Consider the following 27,593-nt stretch of genomic DNA (forward strand, 5'->3'; position numbering starts at 1 on the left):
TGATCTTGCAGGCCTTTAGGTTAGAATTCTGGCATGGGTCTTAATGGATTAAAATCAAGATGTCAGAAAGGCTGCATTTCTTTCTGGAAGCTCTAGAGGAAAAGCCATTTTCTTCTCTTTTTCTGCTTCTAGAGGTCACACAATCCTTTGCTCATGGCCACTTCCTACATCTTCAAAACAGATAATTGCAGGTTGAGTCTCTTCTCCATCACTGACCTTCCTTCTATGGTCACATCTCCCTCTAGCTCTCTCCTGCTGCCTGTCTTTTCACTTCGATGGCCCCTCCTTTGTATCAGGCCCATCCACATATTAGAACAGTCTTCTCACCTGAAGGTTACCTAATTAACTATTTCAATTCCATCAGAAGCTGTTATGCTCCTTTGCCATGTAATCTAGCTTTCTCACAGGTTCTAGAGATAGATTCCATCTGCAGCCATAATGCTCCTTTGCCATGTAATCTAGCTTTCTCACAGGTTCTAGAGATAGATTCCATCTGCAGCCATAATGCTCCTTTGCCATGTAATCTAGCTTTCTCACAGGTTCTAGAGATAGATTCCATCTGCAGCCATAATGCTCCTTTGCCATGTAATCTAACTTTCTCACAGGCTCTAAAGATAGAGACATGAGCATCTTTAAGGGACCATCATTCTGCCTTCCACAACCATATTGACAGACTAAATAAGAAAAAACACACAGATCATCCCAATTAGCAAATAAAAAGCTTTTGAAAAATGTTACTATCCATTCCTAATTTTTTATATATACATATATACACACACACACACGCGTGCGCCATACATTACCATACACACACACACACACACACAGAAACACACACACATTTATTAGTAAACTAGAATTGGAGGAGAGCTTTCTTAACATGATGAAACGTATGTAGAAAAACATATAGCTAACATGCTTAATGTGAAAGACAATTATTTCTCTTAAGATAGTAACCAATAGGAGTGTCCATTTTCATTTTCAAACATTGTATTAGAAATTCTAGCCATTTAATAATTTTAACACTTTGTTCTTTTTTAAATATCATAGCTCTCTATGCTTAAAATCCCAAGGGAGCCATACAGATTTCTAGAACTGATAACTGAGTTTAGCAAGATTATAGAATTCAAAGTCAATAAAAAATGAAATGTACTATATTTCTACATGACAGTAGTAAAATCAGAAAAACAAATTTAGAACTCTCATTTATAATAGCATCAGAATAATAGTTATAAAGGTCAATGAAACAGAATAGAACATTCAGAAATAGCCATGCTTGTGTGTGGTTTATTTTTAACAAGGGTGTGGAGGCAACTTAAAAGAGAAAGAATAAATATTTTTAAAGAAGTGGTGGCAAAACGTCTATTGACATTCAAAACAATGAACTGGAACCCATAACTCATACTACATACAAAAAGTTCAAAATATGTCATAAACATAAAAATAAAATGCAATACTTATAGAACATTATACAAAACATAAAACTATAGAAGAAAACATGTAAAAACACCTTTGTGTCATTGGATTAAGCAAAGAGTGCTTAGATACAACACCAAAAGGACAATTCATAGAAGCAAAATAATAAATCGGACTTCATATTTTTTAAATTGTTCTATTAAAGATACTACTAAGAGGCAGAAAAGATTAACCAAAGACTAATGGAAAATGTTTGCACAAACATGTGCATGTAAATATTTATAGCAGCATTATTTGTATGCTCTAATAACCAGATATAACATGATTGTACTTTAGCCTATGAATAGATTAATAAATTGCAGTACTTTCATACAATGTACTACTACTTAGCAATATAAATGAACAAATCATTGATACATGAAATAACATGGATGGCTCTCAAATGTACTATGTTAAGTGAAAGAAGCCAAACTTATAACATTGTATAATGTATGATTCCATTTATATGACATTATGAAAAAATAAAATTATATGGGTGGAAAACATCAGTGGTTGCCAGCTTTTGAGGGTGAGGGGAGAGGCTGACTACAAAGAGACAGAACCAAACTGATTTATGGGGGTCATAGACCAGTTACGCATCTTGATTATATTGGTCATTATATGACTAGGCATTTGTCAAAACTCAGAAATAGAAAACCAAAAAAATGATATTTGTATTATATATAAATTTAAAAATAGACACAAAATGTTATCAGGCAATCAAGATGCCACTTGGAGTGATATATCTTCTTATTTGCTTTGTATATTAAAGTCTCTTAAAAATTTAGATATATACACATATATAATTGATGAATGACAGTTTACAATATTGATTCATTACAACAGAAGCTGCCAATTTTTAAATAAAAACCATTACTGAGAATGTTTAGATAGGTAGCATAAGAAAACAGAATGATGATTCACTGGTATATTAAAAAGGGTATATCCCTTATCCAAGACTTCACTTTCTGCAGTTTCAGTGACCTGTGACCAATGGCAATCTAAAAACACTATATGAAAATATCCAGAAATAAACAATTCATACATTTTAAATTCCTTGCCTTCTAAGTACCTTAATAAAATATTGTACCATTTCACTCCATCTCATGTGGGATGTGAATCATCCTTTTGTCCAGCCTATCTACACTTTAAAAGCAACCTGCCCATGAGTCAGTAGCTGACTCAGTTCTCGGATTTACTATAATAATATCACACTGCATGTGTTTGAGTAACCCTTATTTTACCAACTAATGATCCCAAAGCACAAGAACAGTGATGCTGGCAATTCACATATTCCAAAGAGAAGCTGTAAAGTGCCTCCTTTAAATGGAAAGGTGAAAGTTCTCAACTTAGGAAAAAAATAGTGTACGTTGAGGGAGATTGAATATCCTATTGTTAAAATTCTGAAAAAGGAAAAAGAAATGAGTGCTAGTTTTCATGTTGTAACTCAAACTACAGACATTACAACTAACGTGTGGCAAGTGCTTACGATGAAAAAGGCATTAACCTTTGGGGTTAAAAACATGAACAAAAATTTGTTCCAAATGACAACAGTTGGGTTCAATGCTATCTGCAATTTCAAACATCCATTAAGGGTCTTGGAACATATCCTCCATAGACATGAAGGAACTGTTGTGTGTAAACTATACTAAAATTATTATATTTCTTTTGAGCCAACAAATGTTTGTAAATGTAAAAAACAATTATAAAGCATAATAATATGGATTAAGTTACATGATGTTCTTTTTATAGAATTGCTTTGAGTACTAAGATGTATAACAGTAAAGAGAATTATTTTTTAGGCCGGGCGCGGTGGCTCAAGCCTGTAATCCCAGCACTTTGGGAGGCCGAGACGGGCGGATCACGAGGTCAGGAGATCGAGACCATCCTGGCTAATACGGTGAAACCCCGTCTCTACTAAAAATACAAAAACTAGCCGGGCGAGGTGGTGGGCGCCTGTAGTCCCAGCTACTTGGGAGGCTGAGGCAGGAGAATGGCGGAAACCAAGGAGGCGGAGCTTGCAGTGAGCTGAGATCTGGCCACTGCACTCCAGTCCGGGCGACAGAGCGAGACTCCGCCTCAAAAAAAAAAAAAAAAAAAAAAAAAAAAAAAAGAGAATTATTTTTTAAAGTCATATTTACTGTTTAGTTTTTATATGTAAATCAGGTCTTTCATCTTTTAAGAGAAAGCTTTTTTGGATTTTTTTAATATCTTCTGCTAATGAATGAAAAGCCAATTGTCCACTTGGTGTCTTGCCATCTGAAAACTTCATTAAGAAGAATAACATTAAAATCATCCATAATCAGTCTTCTCCGATCTAGAGAAAACTTAGAATATATTAATAAAGGAAAAATAAAGTAGCAAAGAAAAGGAGAAAATAAAAATAGAATTTCCCATTACTCAAACCAATTAAATTGTTCCTTTGCCATAGTTATTGGGCCAAAACTTATAAGCAAATTTCTCTCAACTGAGTGTATAGACAGACGCAATAATATCAGAAGTGAAAAGTATAAAACGGTAATTATTGCAATAACCTTAAGTTTGCTTATGAAAGTATTTCGGCAGCATGTTTCTTCAAGAACGACAAAAAGATGCAGTTTGTGGCGATGCTTCTATAAAATTATCACCATTATTAAACAACAGCAGACTAGATTATCAGAAGAAAGCATCACAAAACTCAAAGACATGTCATTGAAAGTTATCCAGTCAAGGGAGCAACAAATTTAAAAAATAAAATTAAAAAAGTGAAGATAGCCTAAGGGACCTGTTGAACACCATGGACCAACAGATAAATTATGAGAATTCCAGAAGGAGAAGAGAAAGAGAAAGGAGTAGAAGCTTAAAGAAATAATGGCAGAAAACTTTGTAAATCTCAGGAAGAAAATATACATTTAGATCCAGGAAGGATAAAGGACACCAGGTAAACTAAACCCATAAAAAGAGCCCACACCAAGATACATTATAATCAAATTTCAGAACTATAAGACGAAGAATTTTGAAAGCATGAAGAGAAAAGTGACCTGTTATCTAAAAGGGAACCCTATGCTATTATCAGTAAATTTTGCAGCAGAAATTGTGCCGGCCAAAAGGAATTGGCATGATACGTTCTAAAAGAAAAAAAAAGTGCCAGTTGAGAATACTCTCCCCCAAAAAACTCTCCTCAGTAATGCAGGGGAAATAATGACTTTCTCAAACAACAAATGCTGAGGGAGTTCATCACCACTGCATCTACCTTATAGAAACTGCGAAAAGGAGTTTTTCAAGTTGACATGAAAGAACTCTATATAGCAACATTATAGCATAAGAAAGTATAAAGCTCATTGGTAAGGTGAATATATAGAAAAATATTGTATTATTTTAACAATGGCAGATAAATCACATTTAATTCTATTATAAACACTAAAAGACAATGGAATTAAAATAGCTATAACTAAAATTGTGTTAATGGATGCATAACATATGTATGTATACGTTTTGAAAACAAGAATACATATGTAGAGGCATGAGAGGTGTAAGTGTACGGTGCTTTTATGCAAGTAAATTTTTTTTTTGACATGGAGTCTTGCTCTGTTGCCCAGGCTGGAGTGCAGTGGCATGATTTTGGCTCACTGCACCCTCCGTCTCTTGGGTTCAAGCGATTCACCTGCCTCAGCCTCCCAAGTAGTTGGGACTACAGGCACCTGCCACCATGCCCAGCTAATTTCTGTATTTTTAGTAGAGATGGGGTTTCACCACATTGGCCAGGCTGGTCTCGAACTCCTGACCTTGTGATTTGCCCACCTTGGCCTCCCATAGTGATAGGATTACAGGCATGAGCCACCGTGCCCAGCTGCAAGCAAATTTAAACTGTTATTACCTTAGAAGAAAGGGTAATAACTGTAAGATATTGTATGGAAACCCCACGGTGATCACAAAGAAAATGTCTACAGAAGTTGCACCCAAAACAGGAAGGGAATAACAGCCTGTTAATAAAAGAAGCAATGAAACACAAAGGAAGAGAGAAAAAAAGTAGAGCAGAAGGATTATAAGACAAACAGAAAAGAGTTAACAAAATGGACAAAATAAATCCTACCCAGCCTGAATCGAAAAGAAATAGAAATCATGAACAGACTAATAACAAATAATGAGATTAAATCTGTAATCAAAAGACCCAGCAAGGGTGGGTATGGTGGCTCATGCCTATAATCCCTGCACTGTGGGAGGCCAACGCAGGATGCCTTGAGGCCAGGAGTTTGAGACCAGCCTGGGCAACACAGTAAGACCCCATCTCTACAAAAAGTAAAAAAAAAAAAATTAGTCAGATGTAGTGGCATATGCCTGTAGTCCCAGCTACTCAGGAGGCTGACTCGGGAGGATCACCTGAGTCCAGGAGGCTGCAGAAAGCTATCTATCATCACGCCACCATGGAGTCACCCTAGGATGCTAATTGACCAATTTACTACTTGTGAACAGAAAGTTGGTTTCTGAAGGCCATTAGCCCTCAAGTCTAATTGGGCTCTACTTGGGCTCATTACACACAAGTCATAAGCCAACATGCTACATTGCTTTGGAGTGGCAGCAATGTAGGAGACAACTGAATGTCCTGTTTAGTCTGAGTCTAATCTGCTTTATTTCAGAAATTACATGAAACTCCACTTTTTGACATCTTATAATGATTATCACTTAAAATTTTTGGCCTGATTTTTCTTTAAGCCACACTCATACAACAGGTGATATACAACAACTAACCCCTGGCACACAGGGGCTGCTCAGTAAATTCCAACTTATTTAATAGTGGTTTTGTTTTGCAGAGTTTATTATCAAAGGATGAATAAATTAAATACATATTTGAAATCATTTTAAATAATTCAAAATTATTATTGAGGTTGAAAAACTAAACTGAATGTAAAAATAAAAGACTTGTATTGATTCCATGCCCTTACTATTGTGAATAGTGTTGCACTGAACACACACATGCATGTATCTTTGTAATAGAATGATTTATATTCCTTTGGGTATATACTCAGTAATGGGATTGCTGGTTCAAATGGCATTTCTGATTCTAGATCTTTGAGGAATCGCTATACCGTCTTCCACAGTTGTTGAGCTAATTTACATTCCCACCAACAGTGTAAAAGAGTTCCTATTTCTCCACAGCCTCTCCAGTATCTGTTGTTTCTTAACTTTTTAATAATGGCCATTCTGATTGGCGTAAGATGGTATCTATTGTGGTTTTGATTTGCATTTCTCTAATGATCAGTGAAATGTCCATCGATGATAGACTGGTTAGAGAAAATGTGGCACATATACACCATGGAATAGTAATCAGCCATAAAAAGAATGAGATCATGTCGTTTGCAGGGGCATGGATGAAGTTGGAAGCCATCGTCCTCAGCAAACTAATGCAGGAACAGAAAACCAAACACCACATGTTCTTACTGATAAGTGGGAACTGAAGAATGAGATCACATGGACACAGGCAGGGAAACAACATACGCTGGGGCCTTTTGGGCAGTGGGGTGGGGGAAGGGAGAGTATCAGGAAAAAGAACTAATGGAAGCTGGGCTTAATACCTAAGTGATAGGTTGACAGGTGCAGTAAACCACAATGTCACACGTTTACCTATGTAACAAACCTGCACATCCTGCACATGTACCCCAGAACTAACAATTTAAATTTAAATTTAAAAATGAGGTTTTAAAAAGAAATAAATAAAAATAAAAAATAAAAGACGGGAAGATTTGAGGGGCTTAAGCTCTACTCAGTTTATTCCTTTTTTCTCTATACCTGCAGTAACCTTGGAGGATTTCACAGACTCAGCTTGACAATCACTGGCAGTATCTATGGAATCCAAAACCTGAACGCTGGGCATCTATGGCATGAATTTGTTATGTGACTTCGAATGCCACTTAAAACTCCCTGGGGCTAGTTTCCTCATCTTTCAAAAGAGATTTACTGCTGAAGTCTGCCAGAGTGAACATCCAATGGTCAATGGTTAACTTTTACTGTCATTGTTGTTTTGCTGCTGTCTTTTTGATCTATGTCTCTTTCTCCGGCCTTTACTGCAGTGCCTAATAATCAATATACTAAAAAAAATTAATATGTTTGCTCATTGCTTTTAGCTTATGTTTCCTCAAACTACCATGTATTTTTCCAACCTGGTGTTTATTCAGTGTTGTTAGAGGTGGTGGGTTTGTAGTTTTATTTTTTGAGTCATGGACACTAATTAAATGTGTGTTAAACATGAACATTACAATGTCTATTTAAACTATAAATATTTAACCTAGAATTTGTACTTGTCACATTAGTATTTCCAAGGAAAGGAAAGCTCTTCTTGGATGCCAACAACTTCATGTGACTGAAGGCTTTAGAATTACAAGCATTGTTCTTTGGATAAACAGGGTCAAAAGGATTGTCCTTATTTTACAAATGATGAACTGAGACTCAGGTGAGTTGGTTAACTTTCTTCACCCAAAATGAGTCATAGATGTCGGACTAAAGTTTAGACTGGAATTTAGGGCCTTCAACAAGTGTTTGTTGGGTGTGTCAAACATTCCAGATGATGAAGACATGGCCTCTGCCCCCTGAAGGGCCTCACTTCTTGGCTTCTAGTCTTACACATCCTGAAAATACAGCTGGACTGTCTCAGACTTTCTTATACTTTAAAGATTAATTCATGTTAAGAAAGAATAATAGTATATCATCTATAACACTGTAATTTGTTCCTGAAAACATCTGTATCTCAATCAAAATTTTTTTGTTTTTCTATCACATTTAAAATAAGCATTTTTATTATTAAATAAGATGAAGAGCCACTGCCTTAGTCCCAAAATCTTCTAAAGTTCCAGAAATCCATGTAATCCAGTCTACATACTAAGGCAACCTAATTTAATTGTTATTAATATATTTATTTATTTTGCCATATGTAAAACACATCTATAATAATCAGGGAGTATAGTTTCTTGACACATAAGCAAAAAAGATTTTGGCTAATTCTCCTAAAAAATGGAAACAAACCAACTGACAAGTAAGACTCAAATGAGTTTATCAAAAATGAGTTCCAATACTGTTGACAAATATAGTAGAACTTCATGTACCAGTGGAACCAGCAGTGTGATGGTTAATATTGAGTGTCAACTTGATTCAACTGAAGGATGCAAAGTATTATTCCTGAGTGTGCCTGTGAGGGTGTTGCCAAAGATTAACATTTGAGTCAGTGGACTGGAAGGGCAGACCCACCCTCAATGTGCTGGGTGGGCACCATCTAATCAGCTGTCAGCGTGGCTAGAGTAAAACAGGCAGAAGAAAGTCACAGAGAGCAGACTTGCTGAGTCTTCCAGCCTTCATCTTTCTCCCATGCTGGATGCTTCCTCCTCTTGAATATCAGACTCCAAGTTCTTCAGCTGTTGGACTCTTGGACTTATGCCACTGGTTAGCGAGGGGCTCTCAGGCCTTTGGCCACAGACTGAGGGCTACACTGTCAGCTTCCCTACTTTTGAGGTTTGGGGACTCAAACTGGCTTCCTTGCTCCTCGGCTTGCAGATGGCTTATTGTGGGACTTCACGTTGTGACTGTGTGAGTCAACACTCCCTAATGAACTCCCCTTTATATATGCATCTATCTTATTAGTTCTGTCCCTCTAGAGAACCCTGATTAATACAAGGAACATAAACAATTATAATACAAATTAAAATTCATGACTTTGTGCCATAGACAACTAGTTTGCTAACCAATGACAAAATAACTTTGTAAACATTGTATCATTGAACTAGCAATATAATCTTCATGTTGATTATTGTTAGAAATCTCTTATTGCCAAGATGTTCCTGAGCAAAAAGAAGGAAATATCTTTTTATACTGTCACAGTTACTGACCAATTGGTAAGGTTAACTATATGATGAGTTATTAAGGCTTTATGGCAAAACATAAAATACTTTGATGACAAACATGCTAGAGTAAATGATTAAGTAACTGCTCTCTTTTCTATATTGTCCAGGGTTTTGTGTTTCTCAAAATGAATTGGGGAAGTGGTAACTCACTGGTATTGCAGGTATTTTCCAAGTGGTACAGGTGAATAAAAATTTTCAAAAACTGCTTTTGTAAATATGCTTAATGCCTAAACAACATTAAAATAATTTAGTCCTCCCTTACACATTGTATATCAGTACAATTGTTCACTGAAAAACTACTCCATGCTCAATAAAGTGCTAAGACCTATTCCCATATCCTTATTGTTCCGTTGTAAAGAAAAGGCATAGAGAGATAAAAAGAAAAATATTTGACAAATATAGAAAAATCAGCAAATAAATAGAAGATAGTCATTTGCCACAATAATTTAATTACACAGAAAATAAAGAAAATCAGAACCATGTTGTGGCCACAACATGATAATAGTTTTGAGCTAGATTTGAAAAGTTCAGATGGTCAGAGACAAAAGGAAGGGGCAGTAATGGCTAAAGTAAAGATTCAGAACCAAAAGAAGCAACAGGACAAGTATATGGCAGTTTTGGGACAGAGAGAGCAGTCTATTAGAGATTGTGTTTATGAAGAAGCACAGAAAACTGATCTAGGAAACACAGACTGAACCAGACTAAGAAGACCTGTGTGCTCAGCTTGGTTATTACTTTTATACTATAAGAAATAGAAGCCATTGAGAGTCTTGAGTGATGCCTCAAGTATATCAGTTTCGTGTGTTTGTGTGTGCGTGTGTGTGTGTGTGCATGTGCACGCATGCGTGCAAATAAGATGAACTAGAGTTGGAAAGACAGGAAAAAAATGTGTACTGTGTATTGAATTTCTGCACAGTGTTGCAAGCACTGTCCCAAGTGTTTATTAATTGCATTAATTAGTTTAATTAATTGCATTAATTACTTGATTTAATCCACTGCCAGATAAAAATAAACCCCCTTATGAAAAATGGTAATATCATAACAATGTCTAGCATTCAGTCGAAAATTGCCAGCATGCAAAGATATATAACCAAATGATCCAAAATCCTTTTACTGTCCCAGCAAGGCAGGAATAGGGATGGAGTGACTTTATCTGTAATTTTACTATCTTATTTCTTTCAACTATGATCTGAAGCAAGATGACTTGTATTAAGACTAGTGTTCACCACATCACTCTGCACTTTCGTATATTTACAATATTTCACACTTAAAATTTATAAGATAACAGATTTAGAGTGATATTTCATATATCCTAATTTATTCGTCATCTATTATTTCTTATGCCAGTGGGAAAACACTAACACTTATTAAATGCTTATTATAGGTTTTTGGCAGGCACTATAAGTACTGTACGTTGGTAATCTTACTTAATTCTCTGTTGACAATACCAAGAGCTTAGAATGTAAGCCTCTGTTTGCCTCATTGAGTAAAAATGATCTGAAAAGACAGCCTCTTCTGGTACGTGAACGAATAATTCATGCTTCAAAAGGGCAAAGATGGCAGAGGATGGGTCTATCTCAGGAAGACCTTATTAGAGCTTCCAGTCTTGTCACAGAGTACTTTAAGAGTCCAAGAGTGGTGATAAAAGGAGACAGGTCCAAACACAGGACTCCACCTGGTCATGTCTAAAGTGGCCTTCCCAGGCTTAGCTTAGCCAGGTTATCCCGGTTATGGGCAGCCTGCCTCTGTCTCAATGCTGTTTCAACACAGGCTCGCTTCAGTTCACTGGAATTTGCTTCATTTCTCTTCATTGGAAGAGAGTAAGAAATAAAAAAAAAAAAATGCTTCAAATAGCTTTTCTTTTGCTCAGTCTATGAGGCATTTCCCTTTCAGGGCTGCATAAAAATCAAGCTATCTGTGATCTAACACTGAAACCTGTGAGTTAAGAGCAGGAACCCCAAATACAAATGTTAAGAAATAAAACTCTAGCCTTGGCATTTACTTGGAAAACCAGCAGTTAATGAATTAATGGCATTTAAAATATTATTTTTCTCATTTGCTTTCTGTGTGGATCCTTCACTTGCAGAAAACTACTTTTGCTATATATTATTTGTTAATAGAAACACTTTGCTAACTTGCAGAAACCCTGAGTTGGCACCACTGTTTCCAAAAAGAATTTCAATAAATGAATACTTTTAATTAAATCTTCAAGGACATAAGTTGTAATTGTTGTTATAATTGTACTTGCAAGTCCATGTAACTGATAAACAGAAATATAGCTTCTAGAAACATAGTATCTATTAAGTGCTTTATCTTTCAACTTTTGTTTATTTATTATTTTTATTTTTTATTTTTGAGATGGCATTTTGCTCTTGTCACCCAGGCTGGAGTGCAATGGCAATGGCACAATCTCAGAGCCAGAGAAATAGCAATAGCTGGTATTCATTAGGATGTTACTATATACTAGCGACTAAGTTAAGAGTTTTACATCTCATATTTTATCCATGAGGCTACTATAACAGAGATGCTAAGCAACTTGCCCAAAGCACACAGTCTTACAAGGTCGAGCTCTCAGCGTACTTTGCTATCTACCTATTTGTTTGCTACTGTCTTGTTGCCTCTGTGGGATTCTAGTTGCAAAGGAGTATATACGTTCCTCTGGTTTACATACCACAGACCAGTCTCAGCTCTCTGTATCTCCTTGAAGTTCTTCCCTAAAGGTATGATGCAAAGTGTCTTGACAAAATTGCCTATGCCATTTCCCTAAGATTTTTAGTGCATTAAGTATGAAAACCAGAAAGAGAACAACTTTTTCTTTTCTTTGTTTTGACCCTGTTATATCCTTCTAGGGCAGGATGACTTAGTTACTTTTATGACACCTGAGGAGAAGAGGGACGAAAAAAATTATGGTGGTAGCAGAAACTGCTTATTCTTTAAAATTATTATATAATCTAATTCACTCTTTTAGTCAACAAATGTTCATTGATTGAGAACATATTTGCTGGACACTATTCAATGTGACATTGATCTAGTAGTAAAGAAGTCAAACAGGACTTTCCTCTGCTGTTATAAAACTTACATTCTACTTGGGACAAAGATTAAAAGCTCATAAAACCGATGTGGAAAAAAAAACCCTTTTCACCCTGGAAATACCTATGAAGGAAATGATACTCTCATGTAATGGAAGATGACTTGAGAATGGACAGTCGGGACGCTTTGATGGAGGAGGACTTGAGAATGGACAGTCAGGATGGTTTGATGGAGGAGGACTTGAGAATGGACAGTCAGGTGGTTTGATGGAGGAGGACTTGAGAATGGACAGTCAGGGTGGTTTGATGGAGGAGGACTTGAGAATGGAGAGTTGGGACGGTTTGATGGAGGGCTTGAGAATGGACAGTCGGGACGGTTTGATGGAGGAGGACTTGAGAATGGACAGTCACGACCGTTTGATGGAGGAGGACTTGAGAATGGACAGTCAGGATGGTTTGATGGAGGAGGAGTTGAGAATGGACAGTCTGGACGGTTTCTCTGAGGAGAGGAAATCGCAGCAGAGTCCTGAATGATGAGGAGGTAGCTGAAAACCACAAAGAGCACACCTGGTAGAAAGAACCTTGAGTGGAAAGGCCTTGACTCCAGGTCATTCCCAAAACAAAAAGAAAACCAGTGTGCTTGGAACCCCGTAAGTGAGGAGGAGAGCAGAATGAAAAAATACCAGAGAGAATTGCGGTCATTAGGATCTGATAGGCCATGAGAAAAATGTAGGGCTTTACTTTACTTTTATTTTATTCATGCAATTGAAAGCTATTGGAAAAGGTTGAGCAGAAGAGTGAACCAACATGATTGCCTAACAAAGAAGATCTTATTATTGCTGGAGTGAGAATGACTTACAAAAAGTATATACTAAGAGCTACTTAGGTTTGGGAACTATTGTGGACGTTCAAGAAAGTGGCTTGTCTATGGTAAACAAGATGAGAAAATATGAAAGGTTCTTACCTGAAAGTAAAACAAAAAGAATGAATGATGGATAAGAGGGAAATGCGGAAGAACAAGAGAAAAATAAAAAATGATGCCAAGAAAAAATGGCAATTACTGCCCAAGGGGACTAAGGCTTTTCCTATTAAGATGGGAATGGATTCTCCTGCCCATGAGACACGTGGGAGAGGAATCATCACCAAAAACAAAACCAGGGCTCTGATAGGAAAATAAAATAAAATCAAAAAGAAAAGAAAGCAAATGTTAGAGAGGTGACCAGCAGAATCTACCAGAAAGTGTTTAAGACATACTAACTCCTATTATTTTTTATGCTACTTTTCCTGTTGTGTTATCCTAAAAATGAGAATTTCTTATTAATCTCCCATTGGAATTTCTGTACTTCAGAACACTTTCCATATTGTTTTAGCCCATGGAAAAGAGCAATGCCCATATTCTCAGCATTTACTTCTTGATCTGTAAAGTCCTGAGTCTGACAGTCTGTTATCTTTTTTTTTTTTTTTTGAGACAGAGTCTTGCTCTGTTACCTCCACCCCCCAGAGGTCAAGCAATTCTCCCACCTCAGCCTCCTGAGTAGCTGGGATTACAGGCACACACCACCATGCCCAGCTAATTTTTGTATTTTTTAGTAGAGACAGGGTTTCACCACGTTGGCCAGACTGGTCTCAAACTCCTGACCTCAGGTGATCTGCCCACCTCGGCCTTCCAAAGTGCTGGGATTATAGGCCTGAGCCACTGCGCCCGACCCAGTCTGTTATCTTATGTCCTTTATGAAATTATCTAGTTTCTCTCAATGGCAAAATAAGTGGCCTAAGTTAAATTAGCTCTAATTATAATGCATAATAATAAAATACATTAATGTTTCTTCTACTTAAAACTACTCTGTGATTAAATATTTGTTGAGTGGATGGAATTGGTTAAGATTACTGGTGCCTAGGATTTGGCATTGAAAACCTAGTTGGATGAATGGTGATGCAATTTACTGAGATGAGAAAAGCTGAAAAGAGGAACCCATAGGAGGTAGGAACACTCTTCTGGTTTGGACATAGAGTTTGAGATTCCAGTGGGTATCTCTAGTAGCCTCCAGATGGAGATGGTAGGAAAGCAGTTATAAGTGAGAATCTGGAGCTTAGGGAAGAAGTGTAAGTAAAAGACTCACATTTTGGAATTTTAACTTATAAATAATTTATAGAGCCATTTGTGATGTTTAAGTAGAATAATTTTATAAGGTGATATACAAATACCAATCAGAAAAAATTAATGTAGCTCAGCTTACTAACGGGAAAGAGTAAACAGTGATAAAAATGTCCCCTAAGAGTAAAATAATTTTTAAATGGCATATCCATGTGATAAAGATCATAATGATCCTAATAATAGCATAAAAATAGAAATAGCTGATATTCTTTAGGATGTTACTATACATTAGTGACTAAGTTAAGAGTTTTACATACCACGTTTTATCCATGAGGTTGCTACAACAGAGATGCTAAGCAACTTGCTCAAAACACACAGTCTTAGAAGGTAGAGCTCTCGGCATACTTCACACTACCTATTTGTTTGCTAGTGTCTTGATGCTTGTGTGGGATCCTAGCTACAATGGAGTATATATGTTCCTCTGATTTAGATACCACACACCAGTCTCAGCTCACTGTATCTCCCTGAAGTTCTGCCCTAAAGATACGCTGCAAAGTGTCTCGACACAATTGCCTATGCCATTTCCCTAAGATTTTTAGTGCATTAAATATGAAAACCAAAAAGAGACAATTTTTTCTTTTCTTCGTTTTGACCCTGTCATATCCTCCCTCAAGGTCAGGATGACTTAGTTACTTAGTTAGAATCATATGCATTTAAAATGATAGATATAAGCATTTGTAATAAATGGAAGAACTTATGTTAAGATATTAAGTAAAAAACGTGTACTATAAACAGTTTGAGTTTAATTTTAAAATTTTAAAAATCCATAGGAATAAAAGGACTAGAGAGAATAGTAACAAAATAATCCAAGTTAGCACTTCATGATGGAAATTTGGGTGATTTAAACAATTCTCCATGTATTTTGAGTTTTTAAGATATTTTACACTGAGTATTTATTAATTCTATATTACAAAGTTATTTTAAAAGAAGAAGACAACAGTTACCTGTTATAAATAGCTAGAGATGAGCCACTAGTAGCGCAGCTTTGGCAATTGCTGAGTGTGAGGCAGGAATCTAGACCCAACATGGCAGTATCACCCGGCATGGCAGGCCCTTTGCTAGGACTCCCCGCCCTTCATTTCCTGCTAAGACTCTCAGCGCGCGAAAAACGCCCGCGCCCGCCAAAAAACCCCCGCTCTGCGCAAACTCCTGGACACGTCATTCCTCAGAAACCGAAACCTACAAACCCCGCCTACCTCGCCCTATAAAAGGCCTCGGATACCCGCCCCAGCGCGACTTCCTCAGCCTTCCTGGTAGGTGACTGGTGAACCTCGCCAGCCAGGCCAATAAAGGCTACCTCTGTTCTCATCTGCCCCATGTCTTCTTGCTCTGCTCCCCATTACGTTGCACTGAGGGAAGGCAATAAGACAAACTGACCACCTCATGAGAAAAATTTAATAAATAGAAGGCTCTGCTGATGAATGGCATCGATTGTGTTTTATTGGAATGAGGGATGCTGAGCCCAATTGGCCAATGTGTAATCAGCTCCATCGTTACCTGGGTGTTAATAAATATTTGACTTCTACACTCGCACACTGCTACAGTGGTCTTACTGCATCATCAGCCTTGCAGGCAAACACTGAGACCTTTGACCTTTCTCATTGATTGCTTCCTGTGTTTGTCGATCATATTCACACAAAAGCCATCCTCACTGCTTTTTCTTTAAGAAAAAAAGCATTGAATTTAAATCAATAATGCAAATGTGATCATTTTAAAAGAATCTCATGAAAAGATTTATCCATTAAAGGAATTGCAGAGAATCATCGCTGTTCTGTTGTTTTGTAAACATTTAAACTAATGTGTAGTAGAAATAATACAATCTCCTGTACAGACTGGAGCAAATAATGTGATGAAATTAGAGAAAGATGAAATTAAATGGTCATCTTTTAGTTGGAAACCATACTAGATTTGAGCTTATTGTGAGGTTGGGATACTATCTTGCTCACATGTTTCTTATGAAGAAAATGATATATGTAAAAAAATTGGTATATGGCCTGTGTGGCCTGCGTATCAATATTCAGCTGATAATAATCACTTCCATTTTATCTCTACCTTCTTCAGTTTGTTTTTCACGTTTTTCTTATCTCTTTTTTTAAATCAACAACAAAAAACACCTGCATGCTGACCCATCCTTCAAGCTCTCTGCTCTGCCTGTATTTCCCATCTTAACATCTCTATTCTTACAATTGCTCAGGTCAAAGGTTCAGTGTCATCTTGACTTCTCTTCTGTCTTAACACTTCATAGGAAACACATCAGCAAATATTTTTGGCTCTACATTTAAAATCCATTCGGAATCCAGCCTCTCCTCACTCATCCCTTGATTCTCACTACATCCAGGTCTGACACCAGCATGTCTCCCCTGGGTTATTGTGATATCTCTTGATCGTCCTCCCTCAGCCCTTGCCTCACTTCCCCCATTCCAAATAAAGCAGCTAGAAGAGTCTTTATAAAATGGGAGCCATGTATTTTCACTTCTCTTTCTAAAACTCTCCCATGTCTCACTGCTTCATACCAGATAAAAGCCTTATCATAGCCTATAATGAAGGATTTGATCTATATCAAAGTCTTATCATAGCTACAATGGAGGATTTGATTCCAAATGTATACTTTATTTCTGGGCATCGTGTGAGTCTCTATGCCTTTTTCAGCACTGAAGATTTATGGGGAAGGAGGAGGCCTGTTAAAGAACTGAGGAAAAGAACAAGGAAGCAATCGAAAAAGTAAAAGTGGACAAAGTGGAAGGAGAGGCTGGTGCTCTTATCTCTGCTCTATTTCTCAGGCTTGTGCAGAAGCCCAGATGACCTCCAAATGCCCGCGTGAGACCAAGCTTCAAAATTTCCACTTTTCATGAACAAGAACATTGACAAAAGAACACATAGAACTCGGCCACTGTGTGGCAAAAATCTAAAAGACTTTTTTCATGATACAAGGCAGATCCAATCCACCTGAACTAAGACTTCAGGTGCTGACACATGGCTGGGCTACCCTGCTTCAGAAAATAAATGTAGAGTGTGTGCGCATGTGTATGTGTGTGGTGTAGTGGGTGTGTCTTGCAGTGTATGGTATAATGCATGTGTGTGGTATGGTGTGTGTCTGTGTTGTATATTGTGATATATGTGTGTGGTGACAAGGTGCGGAGTGTGTATGTGTGTGTGTGTGTGTAGTGACATGGTGTGGTGTGTGTGTGTGCACACAGGCACGGTTGTGTGTGAGGCAGACAGGTGAGTGTGTGGGAGATTCTAGCTGTACTCTTTAGCCTTACCTAATGTGGATGAGTAAAGGCTGAGATTTTGGGGGCTGTGGGAGCGTTGGCTGCCATATGAGAAGCCCCACTTCCCTTCTGAATGATGAGTAGAGTCTGCACTGGCATTGCCAGACCCTTCCCAAATACTCTTTTTAAGTCTACTTCTGAAATGCAGCATGGATTCAAAAGTTTACCAATCCAGAAAGAAGAATAAGTTCTGGTGTTCTTTGCACAATAGGGAGACTACAGCTAACAACAATGTGTTGTATATTTTAAGATTGCTAGAAAAGAGGTTTTGAATGTTAACACAAAGAAATGATAAATGCTTAAAGTGATGGATGGATATGCTGATTGCCCTAATTTAACCATTATACAACATATACACACATTGAAAAATCATACTGTACCCTTTAAATATGTGCAATTTTATGTGTCAATTATAATTTTAAAAATGTAGAAAGAAAAAAACTTAAAGTGAAAAAAACAGGAACATATTAGGCTGGTTTTGAATTTCTACTTCATGAATTAAATAACAGAAAACAACTTAGCTGTAGTTAAAAGAGCTCTGAAGGAAAGGTTTAAGCACAATTCACTACAATCCCAGACATGAAAGGACTGAAGAAATAGATTAGTTTTCTGATAAACATATTGACTGTGTACCTGGTCAATTAGTAAATAAAACCATGAACTCACAAATGTAAAAATCACTGACAACGGAGTTATGGGGATCATAACAGCCTTGTAGACCAAGCTAAGTCAATTGTCAAGCACAATGAAATAACATACTTAACAGGTTAAAATGTGAAAGCAATACATACATATAAAGACTAGGACAAAATTCCTGAGCTCCCCACACCAGCCCCAGCTCACTACTGGTTGCAGGTAATGGATATATGAACCAATAGAGCCAAATACAAATCATCCCCTGGGCTTTTTTTCTTCCTTTAATGGAAACTGAGAAAGGAAGTAATAGAATGTGGTGGCCATATTCCCTGCTGTGTGGAAAAACCATCTGTGAGGAGGAAACCAACAAGCTGAGAGAAATAGATACAAGAAATAGTGCCAAAAAGAGTCCCCGTGTCATCTGTGCTGTCTTTGGGGCCTTGTGGCAACGCTGTTGTTTCACACTATGGTCAGCTGAGCCAGGAAAGTCCTCTTTGTACTTAAATTAATTCAAGTAATGCTTGTTTCACTTGTATCCAAAGCATAGGGGCTAAGACAAAGTAACACAGATCAAACTAAAGGACTTAGCCCTTCGAATTACCAAACGGAAGAAATAGATATAAAAGATAACATATGCAAAAAGCAAAATTTTGAAAGCAAAGTTATTAATATATTAGCCTAGAAATTGAAAAATAAAGTTTAAAGGTCAATTACTATTACAACAATTATTTTAAATGAAACACTCTAGGGGAAAATCTGATCAAGTAAAAAAGTCCAATTGAAATAAAAAAAAAAAAACGGGCCGGGCGCGGTGGCTCAAGCCTGTAATCCCAGCACTTTGGGAGGCCGAGACGGGCGGATCACGAGGTCAGGAGATCGAGACCCTCCTGGCTAACATGGTGAAACCCTGTCTCTACTAAAAATACAAAAAACTAGCCGGGCGAGGTGGCAGGCGCCTGTAGTCCCAGCTACTTCGGAGGCTGAGGCAGGAGAATGGCGTGAACCCGGGAGGCGGAGCTTGCAGTGAGCTGAGATCCGGCCACTGCACTCCAGCCTGGGTGACAGAGCGAGACTCCGTCTCAAAAAAAAAAAAAAAAAAAAAAGAAAGAAAGAAAAAACATGGGCAAATGCAAATGGATATAGTGTATTATTGTGAGTTTTTAAAAAATCAGGAGTAGAAATATTAAAAAGCAAAATTAGGTTTCGGGCAAAAGTATAAATGATTTAAACAATCATTTGTATTGATGAAAAGTTAAATACAAAAAGCTGCTCTCAACATGCACGTTCTGTTAAATTTTACTTAGAAATACTTGAAGTTCATTTTTTTCCTTTTTCTTTATTCCAGTAAACGCTGGTGACAACCCAATGTTAATACCAGACCTTATCATACTACTCTCAGTCTTTAAAAAATCATAGAGACAAAATAAAGGGGATTGTAATAATATTATAAATATCTTTCACATATGTGCATATTTATATCTAAGTCCTAAATATAACGAATACATTTTTATTTCAAGATTAGTGGAATAAATAAATAATATTTTATAAAGAATCAATGTTTAAGATTTCATATGGTTTATCTAAAATGGATCACAAGGGTTTAGTTACCATTTTGCAGCCAACAAGTTCAAAAGACAGTATTGGAGCTGCCTCTCACATTGTAAAAATTCCATCACCGAAGGTTCTCTTTCTAATGTTCTTTCTCATGAAATCAATTTCAAAAGTTTTAACTGTAATTTTTTCTCTCCTAGGTGAGAGATGTTTATAATTAAAAGATCCACAAAACCTTTATCCAAAAGAATTCCAAGGAGTATTTCTACCATGAGCTCTATCCAGGCTACTATCAAAGGGCCAAGATGTGGTAATGAAATGAGCCTTGACTTTTAAACATGTATTTGCTCACTCATCTACTATTCATTCAACAAATATTTATTTTGCCCCAACTAGGTACCAGATCCTATATTTGCCAGTGAGTATACATGTAAACAATACAGGTTTAGCGTCAATTAAATTATCATTTAAATGTACATTGTGAAAATGTTACAAAGAAAAAGAACAAAGTGACATCGGTAAGCATCCAAACTTCAAAGACCAAAAGCAGGCATGCAGTCACAATAACGGAACTTAGAGACAGAAACATCCCAGCCAGGAAACTTCTATTTTCATCATAACAAAGAGTTACTTAAATTCTCTGAGCTGTGATCTCCTTATCTATAACATTGGAACACCAGTGTCTACGAATGAATGCAATAATATAAAGCAATTACTTGGCATAATAGGTGTGCTATGAACATCTGACCCCTCTGTTCTTTAACTGTTCTTTAGAGAGTGGGCAGAAATGTATGCAGCCTTGGAAGCCAAACAGAAGGGATTCAGACCCTGCTTTACTGTGATTCAACTTCTTTGTCACTGCTATAGAAAGTGGGGGTAAACTATTAATTTGAATCATGTAAATCTGTGGATATTTGACTATCATTTGACTTACAATGACAATTGCATGTGGTTCAACTGTTAACCTATCTTGAGGAGTTCTGAGGATTCGACGGTGTAATATAAAAGGACAGCCTAGTTTCTGAAACGGAGTACATGCTCAACATATAATAGGTTTCCTTTCTTTTATATCCATGCATAGTATACAAAAAAAAAGAAAGTTAATGATTGCATGAAAATATTCTCAAAATGTATGTGCTTTAAAAAAAAAAAAAACTCTCAAGCCATTGAACAGGTTAAAGCAGAACATGGAATTAGAGTCAGTTCAAGAGAGGGTGATGGTCTGTGAGGTCAGTGCCCTCCACATGCCCAAGTCCACGATTTGTTGGCATCTCAGAAGCTAAGGGTAGCTGAGGGTCCATTTAGCTTCTGCCCCGGGTGGCAAGTCTAACATACAGGAAAAATCATACAATATAAATTTTAATTACCAACAGTGTGTAATGAAGACTCCTGTTCAGTTTTGATATGTGAAGGGAAGGTTTCAATGTGCAGATGTCCTTTTCTTGAGTCATTAACGAAAGACAGAGTCTTTCATTTAAAAACTTGTGGTTCACACAGGCACAAGTGTAGGGATATGGGAGTATTACCCAGGAAAGAAAACAATCCACCCAAGTCTCACATATAGTCATGGTTGATAGTCCTGCTAAGCTAGTAAAGCTCAGGTATGGAGCTTTACTACACCATCAATGAATGGTGACTCATTCATTAATAGTAATGTCATCTGTAGTCCGTGCTTGTCAGCAGAATGCAAGGTACGGGGTTGTGGCCTTCTCTGCATGAATGCATCTAGCACAGGCATGGAGCATATTGGTGGGTCCAGATAACTGAGCAGTAAAAACATGATTTAATGACAGCCGGGCAAAGCTTCTCAGATGCATGAATATTGAAACAGAATGGAATTTATTGGAACAAAGTGGAAAGTATGAGAGTTCAATCTTAATCAACCTGGCATGTCAGCTACCCTGGTCTTAGTACTGGTACTAGGGACCTAGAAGAGGGAAGAGCAGTGATTATGAAGAGAGACACCATCAAGTCCCAGCGAACTAGTTCAGTTTGCCATTTTCACGAGGCCTGGAGACTCTAATCAGTCACGAATGTTCAATATATACCATGTCTGGCATCTCATCTCCTTACAGCATTTTCTTATGAATTGGTTGATACACAATATAAAGCAATGTAGGAATTAATTCAGCTTGGGGGATAGGAATTGCTGAAAACATAGTCTCCTTTTTCTTAAAATAGCTCATTGAGAACTTAAACTCCATTGTAAATTTGTATATCCAGATTCCTCATTTCCCAGGACCAGCCCCCCTTCCCCACACATGGCTAAGACATATAACGTATGAAGATTTTACAAAGCAACTTTGTGTCTTCCATGACCCTGTGGAGGGCTGGAGAAGCCCGGTGCTTCATCTTCCTCACAGTAATACTATTTTTTCAGTTTTGTTTTTTTTCAAGTCTCATCTCCTACACAATCCTGCGATTCCTCAACTTGAGCAAATGAATCCTCTCCTCCTTCAGAAAGAATATTAAAGACCACAGCAGACTGATATACCCTTTGGTCTTTAGAGGAGATGAACAATAAAAAGAAAGAATTTGAGTGGCATGCATGAACCTCAAAACATGTTTCCCAAAAAAGTCAATGACAAGCGTATGAAACATACAACTTTTAACTATTTTCACCCTGCAAAATCAGCAATTTGAAATGTTCTTCGGTAAGAACTTGGTTAACTCATTACTGATCTATTGTGTGAAACAGAAGTCATTATAAGATGTTTGGAAATAGTTTTAATGGTATCAGAAAACATTTAATATTTTAATATTTTACTTACCTTTAGTATAAAGAGTAAGTGAAAAAGATGGATTAAAACACATACAAGTTTTAATTCCAGATGTGTCAAATAAATGTACCCTCACAGATAGAGAAAAATTCAACAAGATATCAACAGTGATGGGTTTCATGTAGATTTTATTCCTCTTCTCTATTATTTTCTGTATTTTATATTATCTAATGATTAAGAAAATATAGTTCTATTTGTATTACCTAATTTTTAATCCAAAAGACCTTTATGAAACACTTCCTGTAAGTGTATATACTTTCCAAATAGTTTTAGCAGTTTCTAAAGAAAGATAAAATAATAATATAAAATACTATTAATTGGTAGGAAATCAATAAGTCAAGAACAGCACATCCCTGGGAAATGAAAGCTTAAGTTTTTCCCACTACAAAATAATAATTATTTTACATTTTTTACATACTAATTAAGGCCCAAGGGCCGGACATTTCTTAGCAGCTAAAAACTATCAGGGTTAACTACTGAGAACAAGGCTTTCCTTTATTGCTTAATTATATGAAATCAATTTAGTTTTCAATTTTTGCAAAGCAGAAATGTCTTAGTGAGGCCAATTTAACATATTTCTGCACATTTGCTTGTAAAATGAATACAAGTCATGCTGCATAGTACCATGACTTTTACAACATGACAGATACAATATATCAAAAATATTGGGTTGTAAAGAAAGCAACAAATATTTCAAGACATATTTAAAAGAGAATTAATTTCTACTGATAAAATATTAGTTCATAGGAGAAAATGCCACCATATGAAGTGATAAAAAGAAAAAAGAAAAAAATCAGTTCCAATGTGGCCTGAGGTGGAGGTAAAGAAATGAGCTGCAGACAAGCCTGCCTGATTGAATAGAACTCCTGTCCTTTCAAGGAACAGCAGATTCGGAGAGGTGAGAGAGGGAAACAATCACATCTTCCTTTCTATTATTCCAATTTCAATTAAAATGACAGATGAGGCCGGGCGCGGTGGCTCAAGCCTGTAATCACAGCACTTTGGGAGGCCGAGACAGGCGGATCACGAGGTCAGGAGATCGAGACCATCCTGGCTAACACTGTGAAACCCCGTCTCTACTAAAAAATACAAAAAACTAGCCGGGCGAGGTGGCGGGCGCCTGTAGTCCCAGCTACTCGGAGGCTGAGGCAGGAGAATGACGTGAACCCGGGAGGCGGAGCTTGCAGTGGGCTGAGATCCGGCCACTGCACTCCAGCCCCGGGGACAGAGTGAGACTCCGTCTCAAAAAAAAAAAAAAAAATTGACAGATGAGAGAAAGGTCTATGGAAATTTAATTTTGGTATTGTTTTTGCTACTTTTGCAGCAGTAGTGCTTTACTTCTTTTAGTTTATATTTCTTCCAGGTAATTTGACCCAGGATGGTAGAAAGGCATCCTCTCAGGTGGCAACCTTTGCTCCAGGCCAAGTTCCTGAGAGCACAGGATTGAAAAGGACCAGGGTACAATGGTTTCCACAGGATAGAATGTCACACCAACATGGTGACCTGTGGTCATGGGTGCGTAAAGGAAGTGTGGCACCATGCGGATGACTAGTTTCCAACACCAGACAATCATATCTAAGGCTAAAGTATTATACATTTTGTTCCATTTTTTTCTGAAGTATTGAATAGCTTCAGAAAAAAATGGATAAAGCATACATGCAATAAAGTCTAAACAAACTTAAGTATTCAACTTGGTGATGTTACAAATGTATATGCCTGTCTAAAGGCCACTCAGACCAAGACATAGACCATCACACAATCCAGAAGCATCTTTCTTCCTACCCGGTACTCCTCTCACAATGTAAGTACTATTCTCAATTGCATCACCACTAATTTCACTTGTTTTTCAACTTCATATGAGTAAAATATTCCATATATTCATTTAAGGCTAGGCTTTCTCCTTCAAACTCGTTACTGTCAAATTCATATATGTTGATGCATAGTAGTTCATTATTTTTTATTTCAAAAATAAATACCATAATTCATTTGTACATTCTGACGGTAGAAGAGAGTTTGGTCATGTTCCTTTTGATCTATTATCAATAAAGCTGCTGCAGATATTCTTTTACATTGCTTTTTTATACTTATAGAGATATTACCATTAAGGATATGCCTAGCTGAATTATTATGGAGAACACATATGTTCAGCTTCATAAATACCAACAAAATGAGTTCTGAAGTGGTTACACGAACATATTATACCAATGTATAATGCTCCAGATCTTCACCAACACCTGATATTCTCAGGTTTCCTGTCTCTTTATTTTTCTCTTGGTTTGCTTATTATTTTGTTTTCATATTCAATTTTATCTGGTGAGTGAGTGTGCTAGTATCTCATGGATTTATGTTATTTGCCTCTGATGATTAATAATTTAACATTTTATATACATTTTTCCATTTGGATATAATTTGCTTTTCTCTCTTTTGGAGAATAACATACATATCTCATTGATCCAATTGGGAGGGAGTTTTAGGCTTTGCTATGGCTAGATTTTTTAATACAAAGCCTCTTACTCCTATACTATGGCCTTAACCCTAACACATAGGCCTTCTAGAACTTTAGCTGATTACCTGGAGAATTTACACTGCCCCTCTATTATGACCTCCCTTGGATTCCAAATTTTGCCTCTTAGCACTATATGTCTGAAAATCTTTTTTCAGCTCTTTAGGTTATGAGAGACTGCTTTTCTGTTGTCAGTGGCGCCTGGCTCATTTGTCCTCTCTCTAGGTTCTCTCTCACCATGTAATCTCTGCACAAACCAGCTCCCCTTTACCTTCTGCCATGACTGGAAGGAGCCTGAGGCCCTCATCAGAGGCAGAAGCTGGCGCCACGCTTCTTGTACAGCCTGCAGAACCATGAGCTTAACAAACCTTTTTAAAATAAATTACTCAGTCTCGGATATTTCCTTATAGCAACATAAAATGGACTAAGACATGTATGGAACCTTGAAATACATAAAGAGAATATTAAGAAGACTAGAAAAGGTACCAATCAGAGTAAGAAGAGTCTTTTATGCCATGGTAGAGAGTTGAATGTTATAAACCATAAGTTAAGGATATTTGGCAGTAATGTAAATAATGATATTAGTCTGGAAATATTAGTAAATGAATGCTTTGTGAAAATCCAGTTCAGAGCCTACTGCTATAACAGTGAATGTATGGTAGAAAATAAGTGAAAAATCGGTATATTATTATTTTTTCAGCTGTCTGTTATCATGCACTTGAAGACGTAGAATTGTGTGTTTATAGAATTAAATCAATGCACATCTCAGACAATAGAAACCATATTAATTAAAACACTGAGAGCATAAAACGCTGTATATTGATAAACTTGTTGTCACTTTAATATTCTTGATTAGCTCCCAAAAAATCGTTAAACTGGTCTAAGAAATTTTGAACTCTATTACTGCAAAAAGCCAATATGATTATATTAATATAATGCTAGGAACAAACACAATCATTTAAATATAAGAAACAAAAGGTGAATAACAACGTTAAAATAAACTTAAATAAACACCAATCTACATGAGACAAAACTTCAAATGTAAGAAAGACAGTCATGTTTTAAAAAGGCATATATATTAAACTGTTTCTTACAGTTCGTTGGTTCTTGGTGGTGGCAATGAGACTTCATCAAATCACCCAGACAGTGTTTTCATTAAGCACCACTACTCACTCATCACCCCATCACACCAACATTCTCGCATATTTAGAATGTCTAACATTCAGAATTCTGAACTTACTTAGCATGCCTAAAATTCAGAATTCTGAATTTTGAATTCCATAGTTCTAAGACAGAACCAGAAATATACCTTTTAAAGAAATATCTCAATAGTTTTATGTACGCAGTCTCTGGATCACACTTTAGGGGACACTAGCCCAGGAAGTGAAGTAGGGAGATTGAGTGAAAATCACTACATACTACTGTCCATGCTATAATCAGGAAACAGATACAGACATGTACATATTCTAAGGTGTTGAACTGCTTTAACATCCCTCTCCTCAGTCACATGAGAAATATAGAAAAAAACAAGAACACGGTTCTATGGAACAAAGATAACTCAAAATACGATTATGATGATATGATTATAAACATATGATGTGTATCACCTTGATTTGTATAAAATAAAAAGGAGACACAGCAACCGATTTGATCTTAAATGTTTATATATATTGGCATTCACACTGAAAATGGAAATTTATGATAGGTTGAATAACCATGTTATAAAATTAAGAAAAAATACAGGAACATACTATGTAGCATATGCAGCAGAAATAGTAAAATGTGCATATTAAATTCATGATAGTATGGTCCAATAGTAAAATGTACGCAATTGCTGTATTTGGGGTTGTCTGCTGAGGTTGAACTCCTGATTTTTTTTTAAAATATGATGGTGAGATACTGGAAAAAATACTGTTGTAAAGTTGTTAGTAAATTTCTATATTCCAAAAAGTAAAATTTTGATTTTACCTATGGAGCAGAATGCTTTTCTGTATTGTGTAACAAACAATTTTTACTGGAGAAATATGGAGTGTTAGTCCCACACCTGACCGCACTTGTTTTAATGGTACACAATTGACCAAGAGTAAAGAATCCAAAGGTTAATACTGACCAAAAGATAGATTAAGGAGAATAAAACAGATGTATTTAGAAACTAGTAACACATAAAATGTAATGCAAAAATGAAACCAGAAAGAATGTGCAAGGAAAATGTACATTCACATTTAAATAATTCTTAAATGTGGAACCGTTTTCTAATCATGAGTTAATTCATGGAAAAAAGATTGATTTGTTTATTGCAGCAGTATATACAATAACAAAGACATGGAACCAACCCAAATGCCCT

The 27,593-nt window shown here is 36.6% G+C and overlaps 1 long non-coding RNA gene across 1 annotated transcript in view; it reads right to left on the reverse strand.

Moving 5' to 3' along the window:
* Positions 1–26,444, reverse strand: part of LOC117062780 — a 95,726-nt gene extending 69,282 nt beyond the window's left edge. The window contains exon 1 of the long non-coding RNA XR_004428585.1: positions 26,344–26,444. This is a non-coding gene — a long non-coding RNA (uncharacterized LOC117062780). The remainder of the gene's footprint in view (positions 1–26,343) is intronic.
* Between the last annotated feature and the right edge of the window lie 1,149 nt (positions 26,445–27,593).

The sequence above is a fragment of the Trachypithecus francoisi genome, unplaced genomic scaffold (genome assembly GCF_009764315.1).
Source record: "Trachypithecus francoisi isolate TF-2019V2 unplaced genomic scaffold, Tfra_2.0 Lachesis_group17, whole genome shotgun sequence".
Classification (NCBI taxonomy): Eukaryota; Metazoa; Chordata; class Mammalia; order Primates; family Cercopithecidae; genus Trachypithecus; species Trachypithecus francoisi.